At 37.1% G+C, this 26,683-nt stretch overlaps 1 protein-coding gene across 1 annotated transcript in view; it reads right to left on the bottom strand.

Annotated features, from left to right (window-relative positions):
* GPC6 (glypican 6) overlaps positions 1-26,683 on the bottom strand; it is a 727,955-nt gene that overhangs the window by 475,288 nt on the left and 225,984 nt on the right. The window lies entirely within an intron of this gene.

The raw sequence follows: 26,683 nt of genomic DNA, 5'->3' as shown, positions 1-26,683 counted from the left end.
CTAGTTAGTCAGAACATTTAAGGAGGATAAAGCACTATAGCCTTAAGGACTCTTAAAATGAGAATCATTTATTCTCTGTTGTCTTCTGTGAAATGGATTCTTGCTGTTACTAATGTAAAAACCTGCTGCTAAATGTTTTGACTGTACATATTAGCCAGCTGGTGGTTCAGTTCTCAGTATTGAGTTGCCCAGAACTGAAATAATTAATTTAGCTAAGAAAAGTATATTGTGCTGTACCTTTTGGATTTGTGACTGTAATCTGTAATCACCAGGGAGTTTATGTGGATTTGCAATAATACTGGAGTTGGTAATTTATAACAGAACAGGAGCTCACTAAGTAGAGCTTATGAAGCTTGAAGTTTTTCGATAAGTTGCAGAACTTTCTATAATACGGATGCTGTTAGCAGCTTACAGTTGGCTCAAACATTAATCTGTGGTATCCTAATAAACTGAAGGCAAAACCCATGCATTTGAAAGGTCCCTTTCTAAGCACAGGTATCCTTAATATTGTCTCTCCATACCTGCATAGCAAGAAATAATTCAAAGACGTAAGCATAGACTCCTATTTACTGTAAAAAGATTGGACTCAAATTCTCAGGAAAAAGACTGTTTAGGCCTAAGAGATGCATTAATGACAATTTTTATAACTTTTCACAGCATAATTATTTCCTTTTGCTTCTCCTTGCTCCTTGTGTTGCAATAGGTTTCTGAGAAATGTAATGTGTCAGGATTATCTGACACTTGAAAATTATAGTCAGGCAAATATTGCTATTTAAACATATTCATTCTTTATTTGATCCAACCACTGATTTAGATTTTCTAAAGGAATAAAGGAAAAAATTACATACAAACAGGAGATAATCATATATACACTGTAGTTCTCCAAAAGACTGCTAGAACAAAGAAGACTATTTGTCACACAGTATTCATTATGACAGACACTGTTGGTCTAGCTTTATATTTTTGTTTGTTTGGTTGGTTTATTTTGTTTTATAGAACTTCCTTCATGGTCCAATATTTAGATAGAGATATTTATGTATCTTACTTGCATAAGGAATAGACCCTCTCATATATCTAATGGAGCCAGATGCTGATCCACCCATCCTTGAAGAGCTCAAAAGAAATGGAGGATTACAAAGGTTCTCAAAGCCATCTACTGAAGGCTTTGTTTTCTAAACAAACTGTGTGTCTGCTCACAGGAATGGGTGGCAGACCCAGTGATTTATTGATTTTACATTAAAAGGATGTGCATTTATGAGACTTGGCATATGGTAGATCCTGTACTGGTGCCAGATGAAGACTTAAAGGGAGGAGACCATCATATTCCTCTGCAAAACAGAGAAAGTGAGAAAGCTGTAATGACATCAACAAACACTAATCCCTCTGAAAGGCAGCTGGTTTTTGTTATTGTTATTTTACAACAATGAAGAATTTTATAGTTGTGCATCGCTGTGCTTTGTGCTTTAATGACATTGTTCTATTTTTTTAAATTTGATGCTAGTCTGTTAATGTACACTTATTCACAGATGTTTAATTACTGTTTACAGATGTAAAGCATCAAATTTTAGCAACTTCATTCTTTTTAGTACCAAAAAGTGGTTCTTGAATCATTAAAGACAGCAAAAAAAAAAAAAAACATTGACAGTACTTAGCAGTCTCTTTCAGCCCAGGTGTGTCATGGGTTTAATAAAGTTACTAAATATTATCCCAATTTAAAAGTGACACATAGAAAACACTAGGTATGACTGTGAGCAGCACACTGAATATGTGTCATAATTAAGAACAGAACCACCGAATCATTTAGCTTGGAAAAGATCCTTAACAGAGACCAACCATCAACCCAGCACTGCCAAGCTCACCACTAAGCCATGTCCCTAAGTGCCACATCTGCACATCTTATAAATATCTCCAGGGACAGTGACTCCAGTGTTTCCCTGGGCAGACTGGACACGTGGCATGACAATCCTTTTCATGAAGAAATGTTTTCTAATATCTGATGTAAACATACCTGACACAACTTGAAGTAATTTCTTCCTGTCCTGTCACTTGTCACCTGGGAGAAGAGACCACCCCACCTTGTTACAGCCTTTCTTCGGGTAGTTGTAGAGATTGGGAGGGACTCTTCCCCAGCCCCCTTCTCTCCAGGCTAAACACCCCCAGCTCCCTCAGCCAATCCTCACAAGCTTTGTGCTCCAGACCCTTCACCAGCTTTGTGAGTACTGAAAAAAGTACTGAAAGAAAAAAAGAGTACGAGTCTGGTACATTATTTTAATTTTAGTATACCAGAAGCTATTACTGATGCATCTTTTTTTTTTTTTTTTAAGTAAAAGACAATTAGAAAGAGAGTGGAGCACTACCTTTTTATTGCTTTTGGATGAGTCATCTTTTGGGTTCAACAAGTCAAAATTATTCTTTGTTTAAATAAAAATGCATGAAAAACCCCACAAAATCAAACAAGAAACAAACAAAAAAGCTTTTCTAGCTCAGCGTATTAACTCCCACATAAAGTAAACAATATCAGGCACCAAGAACAAGGAAAATATGTAGTAATAATCAATTAGAGGGAAATTGGGATTAAGACAAGCAATGTCCTTGCATCACACTGGCAGACATACCAATGTCAATTTCCTTGATAAATATCTCATATAACAAGGGCACCAAAAATTCATACTTTTATTTCTCAAGGAGAATCCAAAATGAAATTAAGGACTTACAGAATTATGTTCTGTTTAAAAATTGCTTCTCATAAATAAAGATGTTTTGAGCAGCTTAGCTTTTAGACTGGTTCAAAAAATTTATGTTAAAAGATAGATGTAGAGAGAAGCTGAATTATTGTTTGGTGAAGTGTTTATCCATTTTATCCAATAACAACATTGTGATACTAAATGAACTCAGAGATACTCTTCCAGTCATTTTTCAAAATTTGCATTTAAATAAAATATTCTGGTTTATACTTCATTCAGTATTAAGTGTATGTAATAATATCATCCCTCACTGAGAAAATGAAATTTTCCTGTGGTGATGTTGAAAGACTGCCATTTATGTGCAGATTCTGGCTTTTACATCAGTGAAAATGCATTATTTCCAATCTGAGCAGGAAAATAAACACTGCTTAAAAAAACCAAAAATTCCCCCCAAAAAAACTCAGGAAGAAAAAATGTCAGGTATAATCAAGCATGAATTAGCTTCCCACTGATGAGAAACCCCAACTTCTCAAGAAGATTTATTTTATTGCCATTTTATTTACTGAAAAAAAATTTCAAAATATCCAATTTGTCTTCTTCTCATTACTTTCCCTCCACCTTATCCCTACTGCTTATTGCTCTAAGTTATTAATTCTCCTGACCTCCACAGCTCTGGACTCTGAGATCATACTTTACTCTCTCTAGGTTTAAAAGTAGTATTTAACTTCCACCTCTCCATCTTCCACGACATGAAGAAAGGCATGCAGACAAGTGTCCCTGGATGCTGCAGCTCTTGAATGCAGCTCAGACAGCTCCAGTTCGGATTCACTGCAGGCTCCTCAGCACGGACTCCTTGGTATTTGTATAATTATTCTGCAGCCATCAGCTGAAACTTTTACACCTTCCATACTCACCAATCCAAAACACCTTCCATACACCAATCCATTCCTGCTGTGCTGAGTGTGCCATGTGCTGGTAAATCCACGTGGCACACCTGACTACTCCATGGACACTCAAAACCCTGCCTGCTGTGTTTTGAGCTGATGTGCCCTTTCTTTTGCCATTTGAGCACAGAGAAACTGCCTTTTCCATTTGTGCTGAAGATAACCATCATTCCTAGTTTTTCAGTCCATATCTCTTACTCTGCACTTGAAAAAGCTGATCCTCACTTCAGTTATTGATGTAGAGGATTCTGGTGCCATTTGAAGTCTTTTAGCACATTTAAGTTGTCCCCACAGAGTTAATGCGGCTTACATGGGACCTCTGTCTCAACCATGTCCTTTGGAAGAGGTATCTGAAGGCCAGGAGGAATAACTGGTGGCATTTCATATGGCATGAAGAATATTTATCAAAAAATGCTGCTCCTAAGCAGACATTCAGCATATGAATCAGTTGCTGAAATATAAAGGTATGCTATTGTTTTCAACAATGTGAGATTGTTCCTTCCGACTGTATCATATTTGCCTAACCTCTGCATGTGTCTTGGGAATGCTGAAACATCTCAAATGGCACCCATGTCTATTGCAAGGTGAGTGAATTTCCCCTTTGTAATTCAGTGCGTGCAGTCTGGAGGGAAAATAACACCCTGAGAATCTGAAAGAATAAAAGCTAACCGTGGGAACATTTTTCTCAATAAAATAGTTTAAACATATTTCATTAACTTTGATTACCATTTAGCATAACAGCAAACAGCAGATAACAAGACAATTTAATTACAGTGTATTTTCCTAAATCCAAATTTTCATTTAAAAAAACAAAACAGAATTTTACTTTAGGGTCTAAATGCAAATAATCTTGCAAATATTCTGTCACTTTAACAGAATCTTGCAGTTGTTCAGGAACGAATTCCCAAATCAATGAAGTAAGGATTTCCCAAAAAAACTGGCTCATTTTCCCCCACATTCCATGCCACTAGTGATTATGAGTAATGTAGAGGGATGGGGTGTGGTATTTTCTGGGCCCCCTATGTCAGGAAGGAAAGATGAATCTCCATGTTCTTTGAAGGTTAATTTATTATTTTATGTTATTGTATTATATTAAAGAATGCTATACTAAACTATACTAAGAATAGAGAAAGGATAGTTACAGAAGTCTTTACAAGATTTTAATGAAAAACTCTCTAGTCAGAGTCCGACACAGCTTGACCATGATCGGGCATTAAGTTAAAACAATTCACATGAAAACAATCAAACAATGACCAGTTGGTAAACAATGTCCAAACCACATTCCAAAGCAGCAAAACACAGGAGAAGCAAATGAGACAATATTGTTTTCATTTTTTTCTGAGGCGTCTCATCTTCCCAGGAGAAGAAATCCCAGTGAAGGGATTTTTCCAGAAAAGATGGCAGCGACAATGGGGAAATATGATGTGCAGGCACCTCAAGGGAATTTGACTTTTTGTGAGATTTCATAATATTGGTTGCTGAATGACACTGCTACTGTATGCCATACATACTATGGACAATGATCATGGATAGCTCCAGCCAGGACAGAGCATGTTTTTTACATTATGCTTTCCAGAGGTAAGAGATTAAAGTACCATTTTCAAAAATATGCTAACCCTCCTGTTTTTGTGTACTGCAGAGGAGCACCTTACTGTGGCTAAGCATTAACTTCCAGTCAAACTACCTACAGCAATATATAACAGTCAGAAAGGGAAGGGAAAAGGCTTCAGACTGGGGTGTTATTCACAGAAAGCACCCCAGCTCTTTTAAAAGTGGTAAGGAAGCAGAAGCTTGGTTAACTTAAATCATAAAGGCAGTGCTTTAAACATTGACTGACCACCTTGCCTCTCATGAAATACTCACTTATCATCAGTTATAGTATGGACTTAAAATATTCAGTGTCTCTTGTGGAGCACAAGGCTTGTGCAGGATTGTTCTGCCATTCCCACAGGGCAGACCACCCTTACAAAAAAAAAGGGCCCTTCCTTGTTCAGGAAGAGTGGAATGTTCCTGACAGAATGGGCTGGAGAAGCCACAACAGTAATGTTTAAGCTCTGCAATACTTGCCACCAGCATTGCTTGGGGGCATCACATTTGACTGAAAGTAGAAACATTAAAATACCATTGAAGAGACTTATTCTGTGCATTTTACAGAAGCACAGAAGTACATGGGAAAAGAAACAAAATAAAACACAAGCTACAAAATCCAGAAAATATTCTTCCAGACAACACTGCTATGCAGAAGATAGAAACACAAATTCATATATGCATGCTGCAAAAAGGATCAAGTGAAGAGATATTTTTCTTTCTAGTGAAAATCTAAGTCATATGAATATGAATGTAGACACTTCCTGAGCATCCAAAACATGGGGCTATCCCAAATACACTCCTGCATCTTTGTTTCTGAGAAAGAGAAATATCAAGTACCTCCAGTATAGCATCCAGCATTAGTCCACAGCAACATCAAATTCCTTCTACTTTCACACTCAAACTTTTTACCAAGAAGCCAAATGCAAAATAGCCTTGTAGCCTTTAGTTCTATATCTCAATGAGTTAAATGGGAATGTGCCATTGAGAACAGTGTTGTCTTAGAAGTAAAGTTATTACTGCTTACCCAAAGAGATGAGAAATTTTCCTTTTTGAGAGATTTTCCTGTATTTTCTGTGACTTGCAATCATCTCTGAATGTTTTGCTTACATGAAATTCATAAAAGGTAGAACAAAACTGCTTTTATCAGGTTGTTTTGTAAAATATGTTGTGAAAAGAGCTAAGAGTTGCTCTTTCACATTTAACTTTGTTTACACTGTCACTGAAAATGGCTTTTATTTCAATGATCTAAAACATGCAATAACTTGCCGGCCAAGTATTGCTCTAGGTTTACTTTTTCAATTCCATACTCTTCAAGGAAAATGAAAGACAAATGTGTTCATATTTGTTGAATGTTATTTCACAACAGACCTAAGTTTGTGCTCACACATGCATGCAAATCATCTGGGCTGTATTTTGTGCAGTAAGGATGATTTTAAAAGGGTGAAAACACATCTACAAAAAAAAAAAAATAAAAACCAGTCAGTCATCAAATTAATAAACAAAGTCTAGGTCAACTTCTCCTCTTAAATCATAGTTTTAATGAAATCTGAAAGAATGGGAAACCTGATACCTGATGATCTCTTACCTCTCTAAAGCAGATGGCTTCATTATCATTTGTGATTGAAAAAGCTCAATGATCAGAGATTTCATGAATATTTGGAGAGAAAAAATTTGAAGGTTTGCTGCTATATCTATAAAATTAGCCTAATATCAATTTTCTGCTGCATGAAAATCTGAAGTGAGCCAAGTTTAAATCTGAGGAGTTTGAAAATAGTGCTATGGCATTGGTTATTCTATAGTAGATCAAAATAATCTCATTATATGTCCCATGTATTTGGGTTCCTTCACTGTCCTCAGTCACATATAAGGAGAATGTGTCTGAAGTCTTGATGCACTTATTACTGGAGTCCAGCTGCGATAAAGAGCCATTAAAATCTCATTGGCTGCATAATGTTATACTTAAAACACAGCAGAAGCATTTTGTACCAGCCAGATGCATTAAAATATCTCTCAGACTGGGGAGCATTGATAGTATTCAACATAACAGAGGCTAATGTGTTAACTGGAATATAAAAGACCGTAGGAAAATAGCCAGAAAATTAGTATTTAATCTATTCTCTTTCTGTTAAGTGAAATCTGCATCTGGAAATCCAACAGTGAGATACCCAGTACTGTCATCCTTCAACAATTTTTTTTACTATGAGAAGCAATTTTAGGGCCTGAAATCTCCTGATATATGCATAAATAGAAGCAGAGAAATACTCTGTGTCCATAAATTAAAAAAAAAAAACACAACAAAACAAAAACGTGAAAAAACATAAGCCTGCACAGAAATTTACGTAGAGGACTCTGAACATGGAAGGAATGACATGTCCTTAAAACATGAAGAAGAAATAGCTTCTATTATCATGGGATAGTGGCAACATCATTCTTTCTGGTTGTGATCATTCTGATATATTGTGATATCACTGTACCTAACTTTAGATACCTGTGACATGCATCTGATAGGCTTCATCTTCATTTCTTGCACAGTCAGTAGAGGAAAAGAGACAACTGTAAGATGTATTAATCTAACTTGTTCTAAATTAGGAAATATGCTGTACCCCGAGAGTTCCTATTTCTCTCCACTGACTATCAAGGGAGTTGAGACAATTTACTCAGATGAAGCCGTCCTCACACTGGCTGAGATCCCCATTCAGAAAAAAAGAAAGAGAGAGAGGGAGAGAGAAAGAGTGGGAGAAAGGGAGAGAGAAGGAGAGGAACCAAAGGTACAGAGGCCAAGGAACTAAGCTAAATGGAAAAGGTGAGAAGGGTGACTGTGAGAGACTGGACTGCTAGTGATTAATGACTCAAACATTTGACTGCTTGTAGTAATGACCCAGGTTCCTCCCCTCCCAAGTAAAGGGGCATTCAGATATAGGATGAGGGTATTCATCTCAGCTGATGGGGTATTATGGGCCATGATGGACTCTGCAATGACATAAGACATGGCTGCAACATCTAGCACAGCTCAAAAGACTCATGGGGACATTTTCCACCTTCCCTCAGCATAACATAAACCCTATGGACCTGGTCTGGGGTGGACGGTCCTTCTATCACTTCATGCCCATTCTGCAACCACTGAGAAGACTAGAAAAGGACCAATGGGATGTTGTCAGAACTTATGGAGTGGTGATTTTACTTTTCTACTTGATCTGTTTCTCTATCACTCCTTTTATTTTTCTCAGGTCTCATCTCCCTTTTCCCCATCTGTCTCTCCACCTCATATTTACATTTTAAAAAAATCTGTACTATTGACTTTAGCATATGGTCTTTTCTGTACCTTAATTTGGGCAGAGACTTCTCTCTAATAATTTTAATAACTGTGTCTTAACACTAACCTTTAACATTTAAGTCCCATGTAAAGAAGAAAGAGAATCATCAGGAAAGGAGAACAAAAGCAACCAATATAAATACCTTAATTAATAGACAGTGATAGGCCAGTGTTTGAACTTCTGGGAAAAGTACGGACAGGTTTGCCATAATAAACCTTTGGACCAAAGTACAAATTCTTAAGGATAGCCACTTCCCTTAACTTTGTGCCATGTAAAGTTTGTTCTGTGTCACCACCTAGGCTGCAAATGAACAGTAAAGACCCCAGCACTGGTCCCCTGGTGCGCTGGGTACCCTCTCTTCAGGAGCTGCCTGCTGGCCACCGTGGCACTGATCACTGCCCTTTGAGCCTGATAGCCCGGACGATTTTCTACTCACAGAGCAATCAGATTAGGCAGCCAGCGTCTCCTCAGCTATCAAATGAGAACACTGTGGGAGATGGTGTCAAAAACCTTACCAAAGTCAAGGTATATTACCTCCACGGCTCTTTTCTCATCTGCAGAGCCAGTCATTTAGCTGTAGAGGCAATCAGGTTGCTCAAGCATGATTTGCCCTCGAATGCCTGCCGTGAGCACTTGTGGTGCCTGAATGCAGCTGGCCTCACAGTCTTTTAAATTTAACACCTGCAAACTGACAATCTCGGTCCTGCAAGGCTGTTGAACCCCAAACTGATGTTGAAATGACACAGCCAACACCTGCTACACTTCAGGACATCCTAGATTTTTATTCTTTTTCTTTTTTTTTCAGAGTGCTGTTTCTAGGGACAGCAAAAGACTCTCAAGATCATACTTGCAAATTAACAAGCAGCAACAGAAATACTAAATTCTTTAATATCTCCACATCTCATTTTTTGGGAGTGTCTTTTTACTTCTAAAATCAAGCCTTAAAACTAAATAAAACTAACTTGAAACTACTCAGTAATAAGGACAGAAAGTGTTTTTAGAGTAATTCAGACAATCTAAACATTTGTTATAAGACATCTGATTAAAATAATTTCTTACTGCAATTTTCTGTGAATGATAACAACTGTTCATGCTTACAAGACTGCAGAGCTGTACACAATACATTTACATCTGGGACAGTTTTCCAGGTCACATAAAGGTATACCCAAGTAATTACTGCTGTATTTTTGTTAATGCCATCACTTTTATTAAGATATCCTTCATGGAGCCTTTTCAAATACCAGGTATCATTGTTTCCATTTAAAATAGCGTGTTTTGAAATTGTGTCAGGGCTACTTTATAAGACATGCATTTCTGTCTTTCAGAGCAAAGAGAAACAGATCAGTAACCGAACATTAAAGGTCAAAGCATAAATCAATCATTTCACTAATAAGCCATCTTCAAGCTGTACAAGGAATAGAAAAACATTTAGCCTTGTATTCTCTGCACAGACATTTAAAGAGAAAAGGCTGAAAATGACACCTGATTCCCATCAGTCCTCAGAGAACAGAGCTAAGTGCTGTAACAGGCAGGTGCTAGGCCAGCCAGCAAACTAATAATGTGTATTTTATGTGTCAGTGAGGAAATGGATGTTTAGGTGTCTTTTTAGTATCTGCAAACAAATTTCCTATCATCTTCATCTGTTGAAGACATAGAACACATGCATTTTCCCATATTTCTGTTTGTATTTATTTTCCTTAAACATTTCTGACCAGAAGACTAGGTTACCTGTGCTTTGCTAGGTACACCTGTGCTTTTGCCTCTGGTCTCACTAAGGAGATGAAATGGTTGGTTTTTTGCTTTTCTATTCTTTCTGTAAATATTTTTGTTTGCTGCTTTGTCTGTTTGTCTTATATAGGTATGTGGACATTCTGAGTATGTAATCACAAGTGTTTATATCAAATTAACGAAACAATTAATGTAATAGTTAGTTCTCTCAGATAGTGTCCTTATAATTCCAAAAATATTATTAAGCAACTGCTGCCACTTTTCTGTACTTGTGGTATGGGAACACATTCCTAGAGGACAAATAACATGTCATAGATGGAGAGGAGGGAGAAAGAATAAATGCCAGAATCATCTCTTTACTAAGTGCATGTGTTGATAAGCAATACCCTTCTTCCACCTCTGAAATTTATGGGCAAAGCCGGATCTTGGAAATCATGCACCTACCAGAAGATAGAAGCATAAATCTCTCTCCAGCTTAAAAGGCAGCTCTCTCTTGACTTTATGAAAAAGACAATCTTAAGAGGAGTAATAATTAGGTATCACTGATCTGAACTTTTCACTGTTCTTAGATATAAAATTGGTTTTCCACTTCTGTATATGGTAAATATAATTTGTCAACTGAGCAAATTTTCTAAAAGATAAACTGTATTTGAAGTCCTTACCTACAGAACTTCTAGTCAGGAGGTTCTGCCTGGCAGATAAGAAGTGCTGAAAAATATGCCTTACTTCAATATTCCTAATTTACAGTTAGCTCACTACAGAATTGTGTCTTGATGCCTGGGGCAGAATTCACTGGCTAAAATCAAAACCCAGCCACTCCTAGTGAAATAATGCATTTATTTATTCATTTTGGAGAAAGTTAGAAGAAATCAAGCTTGAGTAGCCTTTTACTGTTTTAGATATATATATACTAGGCACTTCAATAACCAGAAAACAGAGTGGTCAATGCAGTAATGGTACTCATGGAAACATTTTTAATGACAGACAGCCTTAAATGTTTTCATGAGAACTGAATCTAAAAAAGGCTGCAAGTCTACCGCAATTTGGTAACAGATCTGAAAAAAAAAGCCTGATTTGTTTGATAAATAACTGAGGTTCAATGATCCACTTCAGCTGGTGGGAAGCTGTCATGAAGTTGAGGAGCAGAAATTTGATATGAGAGCAGTATTGTTTTGAAAGATCAATGATGAGAAGATGTTATGGCAGAATTTCAGCAACCTAATTAGAAATGTTAGTAGTATATCCCAAAGAGCTTGTGTCAGATAAAGAATACAGGGTTTTTTTGCAAATGAATCATCTAATAATCACCTGGATGAGGGACTAAGCAGCACAGTAATTAAATTTGTAAAGATTATTTCAGAATGGGAGGTGTTACAACAACTTATATAGAGGGGAAACAAAAAGCCTGTAATGACTGAAAATGAAAGCTGGCAGTCACTGGTGAAGTAGTTCTACCTGGAAAAATGCAAGTGAATGCATTAAAGACTAATGAGAAAAAATTCAACAAGAATACCTTTGGGACAATTACCTAAATGTAATGTGAAGGTGTAACTCTGTTGCAGCATGGAGAAAAATCAGTTTCATTTCATAAAGTAAAAGATATTGTACACAAGAAACCTATTTTATTGCAACATGGTGCACTCACTGAATATTGTGTATAGGTCTGGACATTTCTACAGCAAAAATCTGACCTGAAAGGAATTTACTAAAAAGTAATTAAAAGTGCCTATGAAAGAAATTCAAACTTATGAGAGAAAAAAAAGTGTTTGCTTACAGCAAAAGCTTGGATCAATGAAAACTAAGAGAAACTATATCTTTCTCTAAAAAATTCATGCCATTAACATCAAGAAGGTTGGGGTGGGGTATGTATAAGGCCTGAGAAAATGCAGATGAAAAACAGACTGTTCCATTTGCAATTTGTCACTACCAAATTTTGTGACATCAGGCAAGTCAGATTGCCTCTAGGTGCCTCAGTTTCTTCATCACCTCTCCAATTATATTAATATATATATACAATATATATTGTTAGAATATATATTGTAAGAATTTTTTCATTTCACAGAGAAGTTAGAAGACTTTAATTAACTAAACTTGATTTAGATTATTTTGAAAATGTAAGAGAAAATATAAATAGTAGAATGAAAATAAATGGAGTGAAAAAGTATGGCTGAGATACTTTTAAATACAAAAGATCTTTCAAGATCTGGGTAGGTTTCACTGTTTGAAAGTTAGCATCCACATCATTCAAAGATTTAGAGATCTGTGATTTATGCTCTCATTTAACACCTATGATTTCCATCTCCGTCATTCTGAGAAAATGATCTTTTGCATATTCATCCTTCTGTGAATAATCTGTATGAAGTCTTCTTATGTGACTAAAGAAAATTATGTATTTGGTTAAAATATGACCATGCAGCACAGCTCTGCAAAATCTGACTATAAGTTTTCTTTTCAGCAAAGTGTTTTGAGTCTAATTTCAGAAAGGTTGAAGCGGATGCAGAGTTGAAAGGAAAACCTGTTGTTCAGAGAATGGATATAAAAGTCATAATGGTCTTCTTTGATAGTGGATAGGTAGGGGATAGCAATTTTCAGACCACATTTATTTAGCTACTGAATTATAATTGCTAGACCTGTTTTCATCCTTTCTTCATATCTCACCAAAGAAGACATGAAGGCATTGACAGGAAATCCTGACAATCCACAAGCATGTTCTATACTCAACAGTTAAAATATTACAGATAGAGTTACAGCAGCATCAGAAATAGCTCTGTTTCTTCACTATCTGTGTGAATAATCTCAGAAGCATGCTTTCACAAGGAATGTGGCTTTGGAAGTTTAGACATTTCTAAACTGATCTCTAAATTCCTCCCCAAATGACACTGAACTCTTTGGAAACAAATCAGAATATTTTCTTTCCCCTAGTCACACAAACTGGCATCATTACTCCAAGCTTTGAGCTGCCCTGGCCCTGGTTTACTTGATACTTAAGCTGGCAAACACAGAGAAATGACACTTACTTGAAAGATAACTGCCCTCCAAGAAGGAACAGCATAGTAATAGCACACCAAATATGATAAATATAACAAATAACACTATTGCCTTATTAGAAAATGCGGCTGTTCCCATTGTAAAGCACAGTGCATCTACATAAAACCTAGATCTATTTCCTGAAGAGACTCCAGGTCAATGCACCATGTGAATGTGATACTCCATTAACTCACACATGTTTTGCAAACAGAAGCTGAGAAGAAACCTTTTAGCTGTTGCAGAACTTGCTGCACTTGTTCACAGATGGTCTATTAGAGAATTTGATAGTGTGCTGTTTTTCTGGGTAGTCTAATGAAGTCTTTTAAACAGACTAAGTGCTAAGGCATTGTGGGAGTAGTGTCTGGCCCTCTCCTGGGTGCTTGAAATCTGCTGTTTCTATGTCACATAACCACCTACCTATTGATTACCTGCTTCTCAAAATTTTGACCTCCTAGTTTTGTTACTCCCTTGACAGTGTTTTGTTCCCACCTCCAAGAGTTACTTGCCATACTAATGGACAGATCCCTCCAATTTCGCCACTGTCTTTTTATCTCTTCTGCCCCTTTCTTTTATCTGAAGGAGCCACATCACATTTTTGCTGATTTCACAAGCTAAGCCAGCTTAGTTGGTTTGTTGCTTAGTTTGGTATGCATGAACATCACAAAACTAAGGTGGTCTTGTGGTTGACCCTAAGCTTCAGCATCTGCAAGTCTTGAACAACAGGAGTTTAACTATAACCACACTACACATGCTTATCATATTAATGAACAAAATTTTGAGTAGGGACAATATCAGGTCTAAGTAGCAAAAGGAGATGTTAAATAGAATTTTCAGAAACTCTACACAAGTTTAGGCAAGGAAAACAAAGGTCATTAGCTCAAAGAAGAGTATCTTCAGGCAGTAACTTATAAATCTTTGAAAGCAAAAGTAATTTTAATTTTTCATTGGAAGTTTTTTTATTTTAAATTAATTCTAATATTTTGACCTAAAAATGTACTTGTTACAAGATTACTAGTTTTCCCCTTTATCTGTGCAGCCTTTAGCCATCAGAAAATTATCTTACCACCTGTAGGTCTAGTAATGATGCAACAATTAAAATGAAAGATCAATATTTATCTCCTTATGTAAAATTAAACGCACTGCACAAACTCACAAGCAATATTATCACCTGACTGAGAACTGCAAATCCTCTGTCCAGGGATACCTTGTTTTGCACAACTACACCTCTGCACTTGGGATGCACAGATCATCCCTGTAAATGGTCACTGGTTCTGTCCTTTCCCCCTCTAATGTTGTATATGTTTTTATTTCAGAGATTACCTAAAAGCCTCTCACATCACTGCTGTTCCAAAATTAAATATGGATTACAGCTTTCCTGGCTATTCTTAAAATAGAAAAAAATATATAAATACAATACAGAGTATCAATAAGGGCATTGTCAATCTGCATATTAACACAGTTTCTATTTAGGGAATTTGCAAAAAGCATCATTAGAGATGCAAATTAAGGAGATTAAGACATTCAGAAATTTTAGTCAAACCAGGGAAGTGCTATTGTCTTTATGCTGTGCTAAGATTGTTTCCTTTCAAGCTGTGCATTTGAAGGCCTAATTACAGATACTTGCATTCTGCAGTCTCTTCCGAGCTGAAGAGGAAAAGCAGGTGCCAGGAGGGGGGCAGATTTATGTCCTAGATAATATTCCATAACAACCACAACTCCTGCTGGTAAACAATCCTCAGGCAACAGCCGCCTACTCCTGCTCATACCTTTACACAATTCACCAGATCCTGACAATTTAAACAAATAAATCCCCAGGCTGCAAGAGCAGTAAAGCCCTGTGAATTGCTCCGTGAGAGACCTTTGCTGAGGTGGCCTTTGGGTTTCAACATTCACCCATCCTTTCATGGGACTAAGGCCACCATAAAAGTATAGTCAGGTCTCATCTGTCCTTTTCTCACCTCTGAACTTCCCTTCCTCCTCTGCATTGCTCTTCTTCCATGCAGCAGATGAACAAAACCATTTCCTCCTAGGCACAGCACTGCAACAGTGATAAAGTTTCAGCAAGTAACTTACTGATGCGTAAGTAGAAAACCAGATCACGCTTGAGAAATGCATCTCTCAGCAACACAGCTACATAAATCACAAGCACAGCCCAGGTGAAGGTGAGGATAAGGACTTTCATTTCAAAGGGCTTTTTTTTTGTAAATGGTGGGCACAACATTGCTTTGGCTTGTTGCATTTTATTTCAAGCATTAGCTGAAAATGCAGTTGATCTCCATGCAAAGTCCTGGCATTAAGCCTGCGTATACTTAGGCCCAGCACAGGCTTATCCTTGGGCTAAGAACAGAACAAGGATTTCTCTAGTTTTATGTAGCTGTGGATTTCCATGCATGTGAAAGAAAGCAGTTCAAAAAGCCAGTCACATTAAGGAAGAGAATGTGGGAATATAAGATGCCAGAAAATCCAAATAAATCACTGTGCTTTTAGTGTGCCTTTGAACAGTTGAGCACGATATTATCCTGGCATGTATAGTACTTTCTCTCTGGCTCTGTTGTTAGAACTGGTTATTATTACTTTGAACAAACAGTAAAATTTCTTTATTTTCAAAGAATTATGTAAAATTAAAGAAAAAGAGAATTCAGGTACACTCAGAGTCCTGAGACCAGTAATACCTTCCTTCCAGCTACAAGGAGAATTGCTGATGAGCCATTTGGAAACTTCTTTCTACATCTCTTTCATTTTCTAAAATTTCTTTTTCTCATCATATTTTGTTTTGGCATAAAAAGAAGTTTCTATACAAGGATATGCAGACAGGTCCTGATCCAGTGATCCCATCTGTATGGAGATTACATGACACTGAAACAGATAAAAATATTAAAGATATGCCCATATTTACTCAAGGAGTGTGATGCTACTAATGTGGGGGTAGAAAAGTCTCTTGTAGGGTAATTTCTAATTTAAGCTGTATAAATTCTTAATTTAAATTTCTTTAATGTTCACTTCATATTTAACTTCTCATTGATATACAATTAGACTAGAATGGTTCAGCCTCTATGCCTTTATTTAGACTTAAAATTCAATGTGTGAATAAATAAATCACAACTTTTAGAAGCTGAATACCAATATGCTTACAAGTACACAGTGGCCTTTTAAAACGACATATCATGTATTCTTTGGTATGAAAAGAGGTAGCTGAATTCCAAATATTGACTACATGTAGGAAAAGGATGTCACTTGGCACTGAAGTAAGAAGCAGAGTAATTTCAAAGCTGTAGCTCCCCACTAGCTGTAGCTCACTAGGCAGCAGATCCCACCTAGCTGTGTTTGGGTAGAACCCAAAAATGATCCTGAGATTTCTGAGGCTCTGCATCTTCAGCTAATGGCCTGTACTGAAACTTCCTTATGCACTCTAGAAGGTGGGACAAGATTCCCCCTGTAAGTTATTTAATGAGATATTAAATTAATTTCTTATTTACTTGTAGGAAAGTTATGGAGATGCATACAACAGTAGACACTGAAAAAAGCACTGCTTTCTTGGAAGTATTTCAGATTTGCTTGTAAAGCTGACCAAGTGTTAACATCAGAAACTTGTAAATATTAAAAAATGCAGTGCTGATGTTCTTCCACAAACTCACAGAACTTCACTGTACCACAAAATATACTATTGGAAAATATTTGATAATAATTTTTTTCTTCATTTTTAATTGCAACATATTAGGTTTTTCAGCTGAAAATAACCTTTAGCATTCATTTGAAATCTTTCAAAATACTTGATTTTACTGAAATTCCAAAGTAAATCTGTATAGTATTTTGTGGACATGAAATACATATTTCAGCTCCAATTATTGCTTCTTGCTTTGTGGTGCTTGAAACACGGTGTTTTCTCCAAAAATTATTTCCAGCCTTTGAAAATTAAACAACTCAGATTGTCTATATTTGCTTAGTCTTAGTAGCTACAGTGATTTCCTAGTCTGCATACATTCACATGCATTCTTTTCTTGTTATGCTTTGAAAGCTTGCTGTCTTTTTCCCCTTAAGAGATTTTACATGCTCCAAAAACTAGTTCACATCACACAGAAATCACCTTGTCTTCCACCTACCAAACTTTGTTTCAACTTTTATACAACAAGCTTGTATAAATTGATGCCTTCCTTAAGTCGCATATCCCTGTGAAACTGCTTCAATGTCAGAAAAAGGAAAAAGGAGATAACAGCAGAATTGATTTCCTCAGCACAGTTTTAGCACCTGTGCAAACCAGTTGCTCTTATCAGGGTAAAAATTAATTCACATACTTTGTGCCCACTCGCTGATGTTAGCATTCAACAAGTACCTGCTGCTGCCTTTTGCTGGACATGATCTTGATGAGATTTCATTGACTGAAGGAGTCCTACATTTCTGGAATGAGTTGTTTTCCCCTCCTTCCTGCTTTACATATTTCTAATGTTTTCACTATGAGCACAGCTCTTCAAGATTAAGGACAGCCTTTTAGCTGCAAGTTGATGGATTTCCTAACTCAGGAATGGTGAATGGCTTCTAGATGTTTCTATAGTAACACAAAAGAAATATCAATTTACAGTAAATAATTTCTCCTAGGAATGTTAAATTAAGAACCTGCCATATATTAAAGAAGATATATTACAGGCCTTAAGGTTTGGTTTTCTTTTTATTAAGAGTCTTGGGGGAGATTCAAAGCAGACTTCAAGCAGCAATGGTGTCCACCATCTGTCTCTCCACCAGTGTGAAGACTCTTCCACAGAAGCTGCATTGTTACTCCTCTCAGACTGTTCCTATAAGCCCTATACTGTCCTTTACATGATCACAGCTTAACAGATAGCTCATGACACAGTATTTTTGGTCCTCTCTCTCTGTCCCCCTCCCCACCAGCCTGTGCTAGTTCATCTCCTGCTACTGCTGAAACACTGGACATTTTACTGCTGTGTCCTTCTGAATGCATGAAGCACATGGGTTACAACTACAAAAAAAATTAAAGGCTTTATTTCTGATAAAGCTTAAAAACCAATATATATGTATCCCAGAGTAAACATGTGATGCATAGACAATAAACACATTAAGCAAAAGCATTTCAGCATAACTTTAAAAAGATGGGAAAGTTGAAGCTGAAGATTCCTGTTCATGTAAAAATCTTAAGAAGTGAATGAGCGGGAATTATATCAGAAATATTCAGAAAAATATTCTTTATGAAGACTAATTCTCCATGGTGGAGAATCAGTGAAATTTAGAGTTTGAAGGTATTTAGGAAAACTGGAATATTTCAATAACATAGATGCCATGCATTGTTTTAAATTCCAAGTCTTCAGAAACAAATCCTGAACATTCATGCACAGTAAAAGAAGCAAGAAACACTGCAGTATGGATTATCTAATGGGGTTTGTGCCTTTGTGATCTGTGTTTATTTTACCTGTGGTAGCCTGGCCAGCAGAAACTACACTCCTTACAGCGATGTCACATTTAACAGCAGCTCGGCGGTGACTATGGTGTGGCACTAACCAGCTCTGTCAGCCCTCAGCAGCACCCAGCAGGGCTGTCCATGCAGAGAACAAGGGCTGCTACTTTCCAGCAGCACCCTCACAGACAAGACGACACTCTGGGAGTCTAGGCAGCAAATGTTTATTTTTACCTCTCAGCCATTGGTATAGAATGAGAGTTAATGAAAAGCAAGCAAGGAAGACCTAAGGAGCAATACCTCTTTGCCACATCTTCCCTGTCTCCTTCCTGAATTCTGGTAGCTCCGATTTATATATGAAATTTTCATAGTTGCCACTAAGTACAGCACAAGTGGACATTCATATGCCCGCTTTTAAGTTATCTCTAGAAGTATTCCTATGGCACACAGGCATTTAGGCATATAGCTCACTTCTGTCCCTATTCCACTGCTGAAAGTGACTGTCCTCCCAGAAAAAGTGGCAGTCCTCACAGATACTGCCCCCAGAAAAAGATCCACCTCCATCTTTTTCTTATAAAACATAAAACAAAAGTAAAAGGAAAAAAAAAGGAAACAATTTAAAATAAACTCTAGAAAGTCTTTTAGGTAAGCAGAGAAACAGGGACAGAGAGTCATTAAATCATTTTTCAGTATTACAGGAACCTTTTCATGTTACACTGAGTTTCCTTTTAATTTCCCAGTTGTTTGGATGCACAGGCAAAAGAATTAGGAAAAGAAGGTCAGCAAAAAGATAACAATGCCTTTTTATAACAGCCATGAGATTAATCTAAAAAATAGTATTTCTGCATTTAATGAGGGTTGAGGACAACAAATGAGAAATTATAAGGCTACAGCTCCTATTATCCAGTGCTGACAACATGTATGTATAGCATTTTTTCATAGCTTGGGTTTTATGAACAGTGGCTATTTTTGATTCTCACAGCATGGTTTTGTCCTTGCTGTGTGTCAGATAAGCAGCTACCATCAGAGTAAGAATCACACAGGGGTAAGAGAGTCTCTGTTGGACAATTGCAAGAAGACATCAGTATTATGGACTTGAGGCTGAGTCCACTATTCTATTCTGGGTCCACATGCATCTGAAGCATCTTTAATCACAGGGGGTTTAGTATTTGTAAATCAGTAATTTCACTTATGGGTTGATATTTTAAAGGATTGGACACTTAGAGAACAATTTTCATCATAAAATATTAAAAACCATACACTGTTCAGAGCTTTGCTGAAGATTAAATGCCATTTGAATTCAACAGGATAGTATTTTTTTTCAACCAGCATAAGACAATGACTGACCTCAATAGTGCCTACCTGTCTCAGTATTTTAAATGTTTTTTTCCCCTACAGAATCCAAAACAAAAACAAAACAAAAAGAGAGGATGGCTTCTGCAAAAGAGGCAAAGAAAAACCACGAAGAGAGCCTCAGAAGTATTTCAGAAGTTTCACTCCTTTATTCTGTTCCTTGGGGTGGAATTTATCTGAACAATTGTATAAGTAAGTCCAAAGTATAGGCATCTATGTCATAACTAAATACCCTTTCTAATCCATATAGAGAAATATGTACTCCAGGGAAAGATTTTTCCAGACCTATTTGAAGTGTAGACTTTACACTAATGTGACTTGCACCCCTCATTCCCTGCTGACTACTGAGGGAACCTACAGGAACACTTTATATCATGGATACCTAACCATCAGCAAGGCAAATTCTGCTTTCTGTTGCATGGCAAAAACACCATATATCTGCCCTCCGAACCCAAAAGCCTGTTTGGATTTGGCTACACAACATGCTGTCCAACAAGATCTACGTGAGAGTGGGTGAAATCCACCTACTTCAGCTCAGGGTAGAGCTTGTTCTTTGCTTTGCAGGTTCATAAATTTGATGCAGCTGATTAGAATAGTACTGTTCTTCTGACCAGCTGCATTTAGAAAATGAAACTCAGGAAGACCAGAGCCCATCCAAATGCTCAAAGTGCATTTCCAACTGCAGGGAGTGTGTGGAAGACACACAATATCAGAATGTTGACTTTCAGCACTGGACTTAGCCAGGAGACAGGAATTAGCATCCCTGACTGGAAACTGTTCTTATAACTAGGCAAATCATTCTTATCCAAGTTTTGTAGGCTTATCACTTCTCCTCTTTTGGTTAATTAAAAGAATGAAAAAATTGCTTTAATGTAGTTCACAAATTTTGACATAATATGTGAAATTGATAAACAGTAATCTCAGGGCAAATTTTACAGGATTAGAGACTAAAATTGTTTGCATGCAATAGAGGTTTCTCTTAGGCTATCATCAGCTCTGATAGGATTTGGATCAGGGGTAGAATATTTTATTTTCAAATTTGTGTTTTCTGTCAAATTTAAGGTATGGCATCTCTTATTAAGAATCTCTTTGCTGCTTAGAAACTTGTAGCAGATGTCCAATGAAGACTTGCAAGCCATTACATACTACAAGTCAACAGATGTTGCATTTCTTTAAGCTTTCTATTTGCTCTAAGGTATGTATTTTGGCAAACACAGAAGTTAGGCAGTGTGTTAAACCACTAGATGAATTATACGTAAACTGTAGCCCTGCTAGCACTCTTAAAGCCAAGTAGTTGTGGATTTTAAAAATCCACCTGTCCTGCAGTGGATTTTGCATTTGATGTGAAACATGTTGCAAAGCAACACTGAAATATTGTAAAAGAAACAAAGTAAAACCAACCAACAAACAAACAAACCAGAACCATCTTGCCCAGAAGGAAGTCCCAAAATATCTGGTAATCCAGCTTTGGTATGGTGTAGCCTGCATGCTGCCTTGGGCATGGCAGCACTAGAATAATGTAAGTATTTATTTATTTGACTTTCCCACACCCCAGAGAAGCCTCCTGGCTCCCAAACAGGTCTGTTGAAAAGGCAGTCCTTTATGACTTCCTGCTTCCAGAAACCACACAACCAAGCCAAAAATCTTCATGCGGAAACACTGCCCTTTCACTTTGGATGCATGGAAAGCAGAGTATTAAAAAATATCCTGCTGGAATCCCATCCTTTATCTGCTGACCACAACAGCATCAGTGTACAAGTGTCCTTCTGTGTTGCTGTATTCCCCGTCCTCTGCAGAAATCCACAGAGGTGAGTGAGCCTGTAGGCATGAGCTATAGCTCAAGGTAGGCTGGCAGGCTGGGCAGCAAGAGTAGGAGGAGGAGAGAGCAAAGGGCAGGAGACTTACACTGGCCATGAAACTGAACTTCAGTGTATTCCAACTTCAAGAATCTCCTTTATTTCACTTCTCACGCTATTTTTTTTTGCCAGGTTTAATTAGAGACAGCTATACCTGACTATAATAGTTAATCCCTTTGAAAAGTTGTAACATTGTTGGAAACCGACTTCAAAAAACATACTTTTTTCAGCTCTAGTATCAAGGAAGGATTCAAAACTGCTATTTTTCTCCAAGTTCTTTCATAAGGTGTGCAAGAAAAGGGAATACAGAGTGTCTGGGATGTTACCTATTCTTTTAGGTATTATTATGGGAGATCATCTGTGAAACTTTCTTTGCTGCCCTGTAATTTACACCACTACTGCTGGTAATGACTGTAAGATATATATGAGCGGCACTAATGGGTATGGATCACCGTTCTCCTAGACTGCAAATAAAAGGAGCACAGGGAATGATGACACTGTATGATAGATCAATGCAGCTGCAGATTGGTCCTCAGGCTATTCAGGTTATTTTCCTTAAAAGGCATCATGCCTCACACATTCTGCTGAAGGCTATCCATATCCATTCAAGTCCATGACAGCTATTCTTAGACATTCCTTCATTTTTAACACCACTGCTAAGACTGCTAGTGTAATTTTTAATGAGAATGAGGAGACAGTGTGTCTTTTATCAAGTTCTGATCTACTTAGCTTAAATTAAAACTCTTTGTTATATTTTTCCCTATGCTTATTCAAAGGATTAGTCAGAAAATGTCACAGAACCGCTACTTGTGTTCTCATTAACATTCATGACAAAACCTTCCGGCCAGGCTGGTTTCAATTGCTGATGGAGCAATACTTAAAAGAAATTGGCTTGTGTGTGAAACAGCTGCTCAGCAATGTCACTATGCAAGGGAATTGGTGATAATAAGATGATACTATTACAGCTACACTGGGAGCATAATATATTTTAAGCTGCTTTGAGGTATACAGTGGAGGTCCAAGAAGTGGAGCATGATTACTTGTCTGTTGTTAGGAATAGGAAACAGCTGATCATTAAATGTCTACTCATATGGGTTAGTCTTACACAAAGCCTTGAGGTAAGAAAAAAAATGTATCTGCTAGGATTCTTCACTTCCTGTGTTTTTCCTATCTGTTGGAAAGGCTTTTTGTTTCTCCTCCTAGTGTTTGGAAGGGTATGTGTGTCCCACTGCTGAAACACTCTCTGCCAGGACCATCAAACACTTGTTTCATAAGAACCTTTTTTTATTTCAAGGCTTTATGTATTTGGTAAGATTCTTAGGAGAAGTTTCTGTGGATCCTCACACATGTATTAGTGAAATCCCAGATACTGATTTTCCTTGAAATGACCATCCAGTATGTCAATGCAATGACAAATATGCAGATGATAGCAGTACAGATGTAAACATCTGCCCATAAAGCTCAGCCAAGAAACAACTGGCAGCTGGCATTATGTTGTGTAGTGACTTATGCTAATGTACACCACTTGTCTAGAACATGGAAACTGAAGGAAGAATTGTATTGTCAGATCTTTGATTCTGAGACATCTTTGAACTTCATATACTGTGAGGAATAAATGAGTCTAGAAGAATGGAGCAGTCAAAAGTCCCAATACAGTGACAACTCTTTAGAAATGTGGAGTACAAATGAATAAGAAATGAAAGATTATAAAGGGCTTAAGGATGCAAGAACTGTTAGGCAATTAAAAGAAAGGTATAATTTTTCTGATCATAGATGGTTCCAAATAGTTTAGTAATTTCCAAAGTTCTCTGTTACAAATTTAATCTTTAGCTGCCACTGCATTTAACCATTACAGACATTTATTTCTTGTATAGATTTGGAAGTACCACACTTCAGGTGAAACAAAATATAAAACTGACAGAGAAATTATATAGGTAGCCAGTAAGCAGAGGGAAGGGAATCGTCATCTTAGCTCAGCGCTGATAAGGCCACACATGGAGATTTACACCCAGGTCTGCATTCCCCAGTACAAGAGAGATATGGACACAGTGGTGCAATCCAAGCAAGGGGCAGTAAGATGAGGAGGGGACTGGACTACCCGATCTAAAAGCAGAGGCAGAGAGAGTTGGGACTCTTCAGCCCAGAGAGGAGAAGGCATAGAGGATCTCATCAATGTGCATAAATATCTAGTGGGGGGATATATAGCCCAGCGATAGCAGTAGGTAAAAACTAAGAAAAACAAAACAAAACAAAACAAAACAGGAGATTCCATGTAAACACAAGAAAACACTTTATTGTGAAGATGGTCAAACACTGGTACAAGTTGCTCGAAGATGCTGTGCAGTCTCTATCCACAGAGATATTAAAACTACAGCTGCACATACAGTAACCTGTGATAGCTGAACCTGCTTGGAGCAGGAGGGTTGATAAAGCCACCCTCATCACATCTTAGCCGTGCTCAGATTCTGTGATTCTGTGTAAAAATGTTTGTCTCATCAGAGGCTAAAGAGACAACGTTCAAGTTACAGCAGATTGAATTGCCTTTTAGATTAGATCATGAATAGGAATCTGAGAAAAAATCCTGAAAAGGAAAAGAGATCTCAAATTGCCTCTCAAAATGGAAATCATAACATCATATCTATGCTTAGTTATCATATCTAAGCTCTATGGTTGTGGGGCAGAAAAAATTAAGAAAAATAAGTCTTATGAAGGTCAGATGAAAATTCCAACGAGATCCCATACCTCTGAAAAATCTTATGTTGCAAAACTTAGTATTACCCTAAGACGCCTAGTACAGCATTAAAAAAACCCAGTAAAATCTACAAGATATTGCTTTGCTGTCCTTTCAAGAGTTCTCAAAATTGTATGAATGTCTGAACAAAAAAAGAGCTTGGCAGCAACTGTAGTTGAAATTAACTCCTCAAGGGACCAACACTGATATCTATCTCAGCGTTACTTAGATATTCATATATTCTTTTAGTGCTTACATATGCTGCTCTTGACAAATACAGGTACTGCACAAAACTTCCATAAAATCATCACAATTGGCTGTATCTGTTTTGCTATTTGTGGTGTACTAGCATTAAATGGCAGAATCGTGTACCAGAATTCCTTTGTGCAATCACAGTATCAAATTAAAAACCAACAAAAAAATGGGTTATGCTTGAACAGTTAAAACATGAACCTTAGCTATTTCTTTATACTGAAAAGCATCATAGCATTTTAAACTGCAAGAAATCTAGCTGATTTTCCACTGGAAATCTATTAGATGAATATATTTTTCCATTAATGTCTTTGCCCTTCTGGAATGAAGCAATTTTTTCCATACAAGTGATCAAATTTTGAATAGCTTTAAAATAGCATTGAAATTCTGAAAGCATACACAAAGTTCAAATGCTCTCTGATAAGACATCACATTGCAAATTCCCTTTAAAACATCAATAATAAGATAGAAGAAACAACTTAGTCTTTTATTCCAATTTTCTGTGGAGCAGATCCCAGACGGGAGTATTTACGCCCAATCAGGAACTTTAAGCCATACCTCACCATCAGTATTAAGACACAGAACTTCAGATTACTGAAAAAGCTGTAATGTCTTTAAACTCAATGCAATACAGAAAGGCTTGAAGTTGACAAAGATTTAGCAAAGTCTGAGCTCTGTGGTCAATGAGTCCAGCATTTTCACTGTGTTGCATGGTCACTGAACATCAGTGATCACCCCAGTTTCCTTCCAGGAATAAAAAGCCCTGTGCATGCTCTAGATGGTTTGAAATGTCTGTTCTGCTTGCACACTCATCTTGTAATAATACACAAAAATTCTAGATTTATTTTTTTTTTAAGATCCTTTGAAAACAACTAATTTTTTTTAAATCCACTACTTTAAAAAATTATGCTTTTACACTAAAAAGGGAAGCCATCATAATTCAGAGCAGTGCACAGTCATCCCCACCTTCCAAGGACATTCTCTAAATTACATTAGCATCTGATCTGCTAGAGATTTTCCACCAGCTCATCTTCTTATTACACTTTTTCCATTGCTTTTTTTTTATAATTAATTTTTTCTTCTGTGTCACATTGAGAGAATCGATATTAGGAAAAAAAAATCTTTAATTGGATAATAATACAGAATTACCCTAAGGAGTTAGAGACATCTTCACTTCTTTCTGAATGGGACTGAAGAGTTTTGAAGCAAGCTTCCAAGTTCAGAGATAACACTTCCACAATTCTCCTGAATGTATGCATATGATCCATTACCTGAGGTTAGCCAGCTTCATCCACCTATTTGCAGGATTTCCACCTACATGCAGCTCTGCAATTCTCTTTGCAATGCTGATTTACGCCTCTTAATGCCAGACTCTTTTGAACTTACACATATGCAGAAATGCTCAGGGTGACACTTTCAACACAAATACAGATTTCATATTTAGATAAAACCATATTTGAAAACTTGGACACAACCATAAAAACTGCTTAATGTTCAGACAAACACTTAGCAAATTGTCACACCATAATCTTGATCTTGAAAAGATCTTATAAAGGCTGATCAAAAGGAAATTAAGCCCTCAAACTGTTCTTTTCTGTTCTTTCTAGGTAGAAAAGATGTGTTCAATCAACTGCTTAAGTGGTTTGCATGATAATCTCTCTCAAACACATCTCGAGGCCTCAGTGTTTGGAAGCCAGAAGCCCTCTTTGAGACTCTGTACATCACAAGAAAATCATGCAGGAAAAAAACAACAACCTTAAGGCGAAAAAAAGGCAGAGTACACAAATCCTGCTCCACAAT

Source organism: Melospiza melodia, chromosome 2, assembly GCF_035770615.1.
Source record: "Melospiza melodia melodia isolate bMelMel2 chromosome 2, bMelMel2.pri, whole genome shotgun sequence".
NCBI classification, from domain to species: Eukaryota; Metazoa; Chordata; class Aves; order Passeriformes; family Passerellidae; genus Melospiza; species Melospiza melodia.
This window is presented reverse-complemented; position numbering and strand designations above follow the sequence as displayed.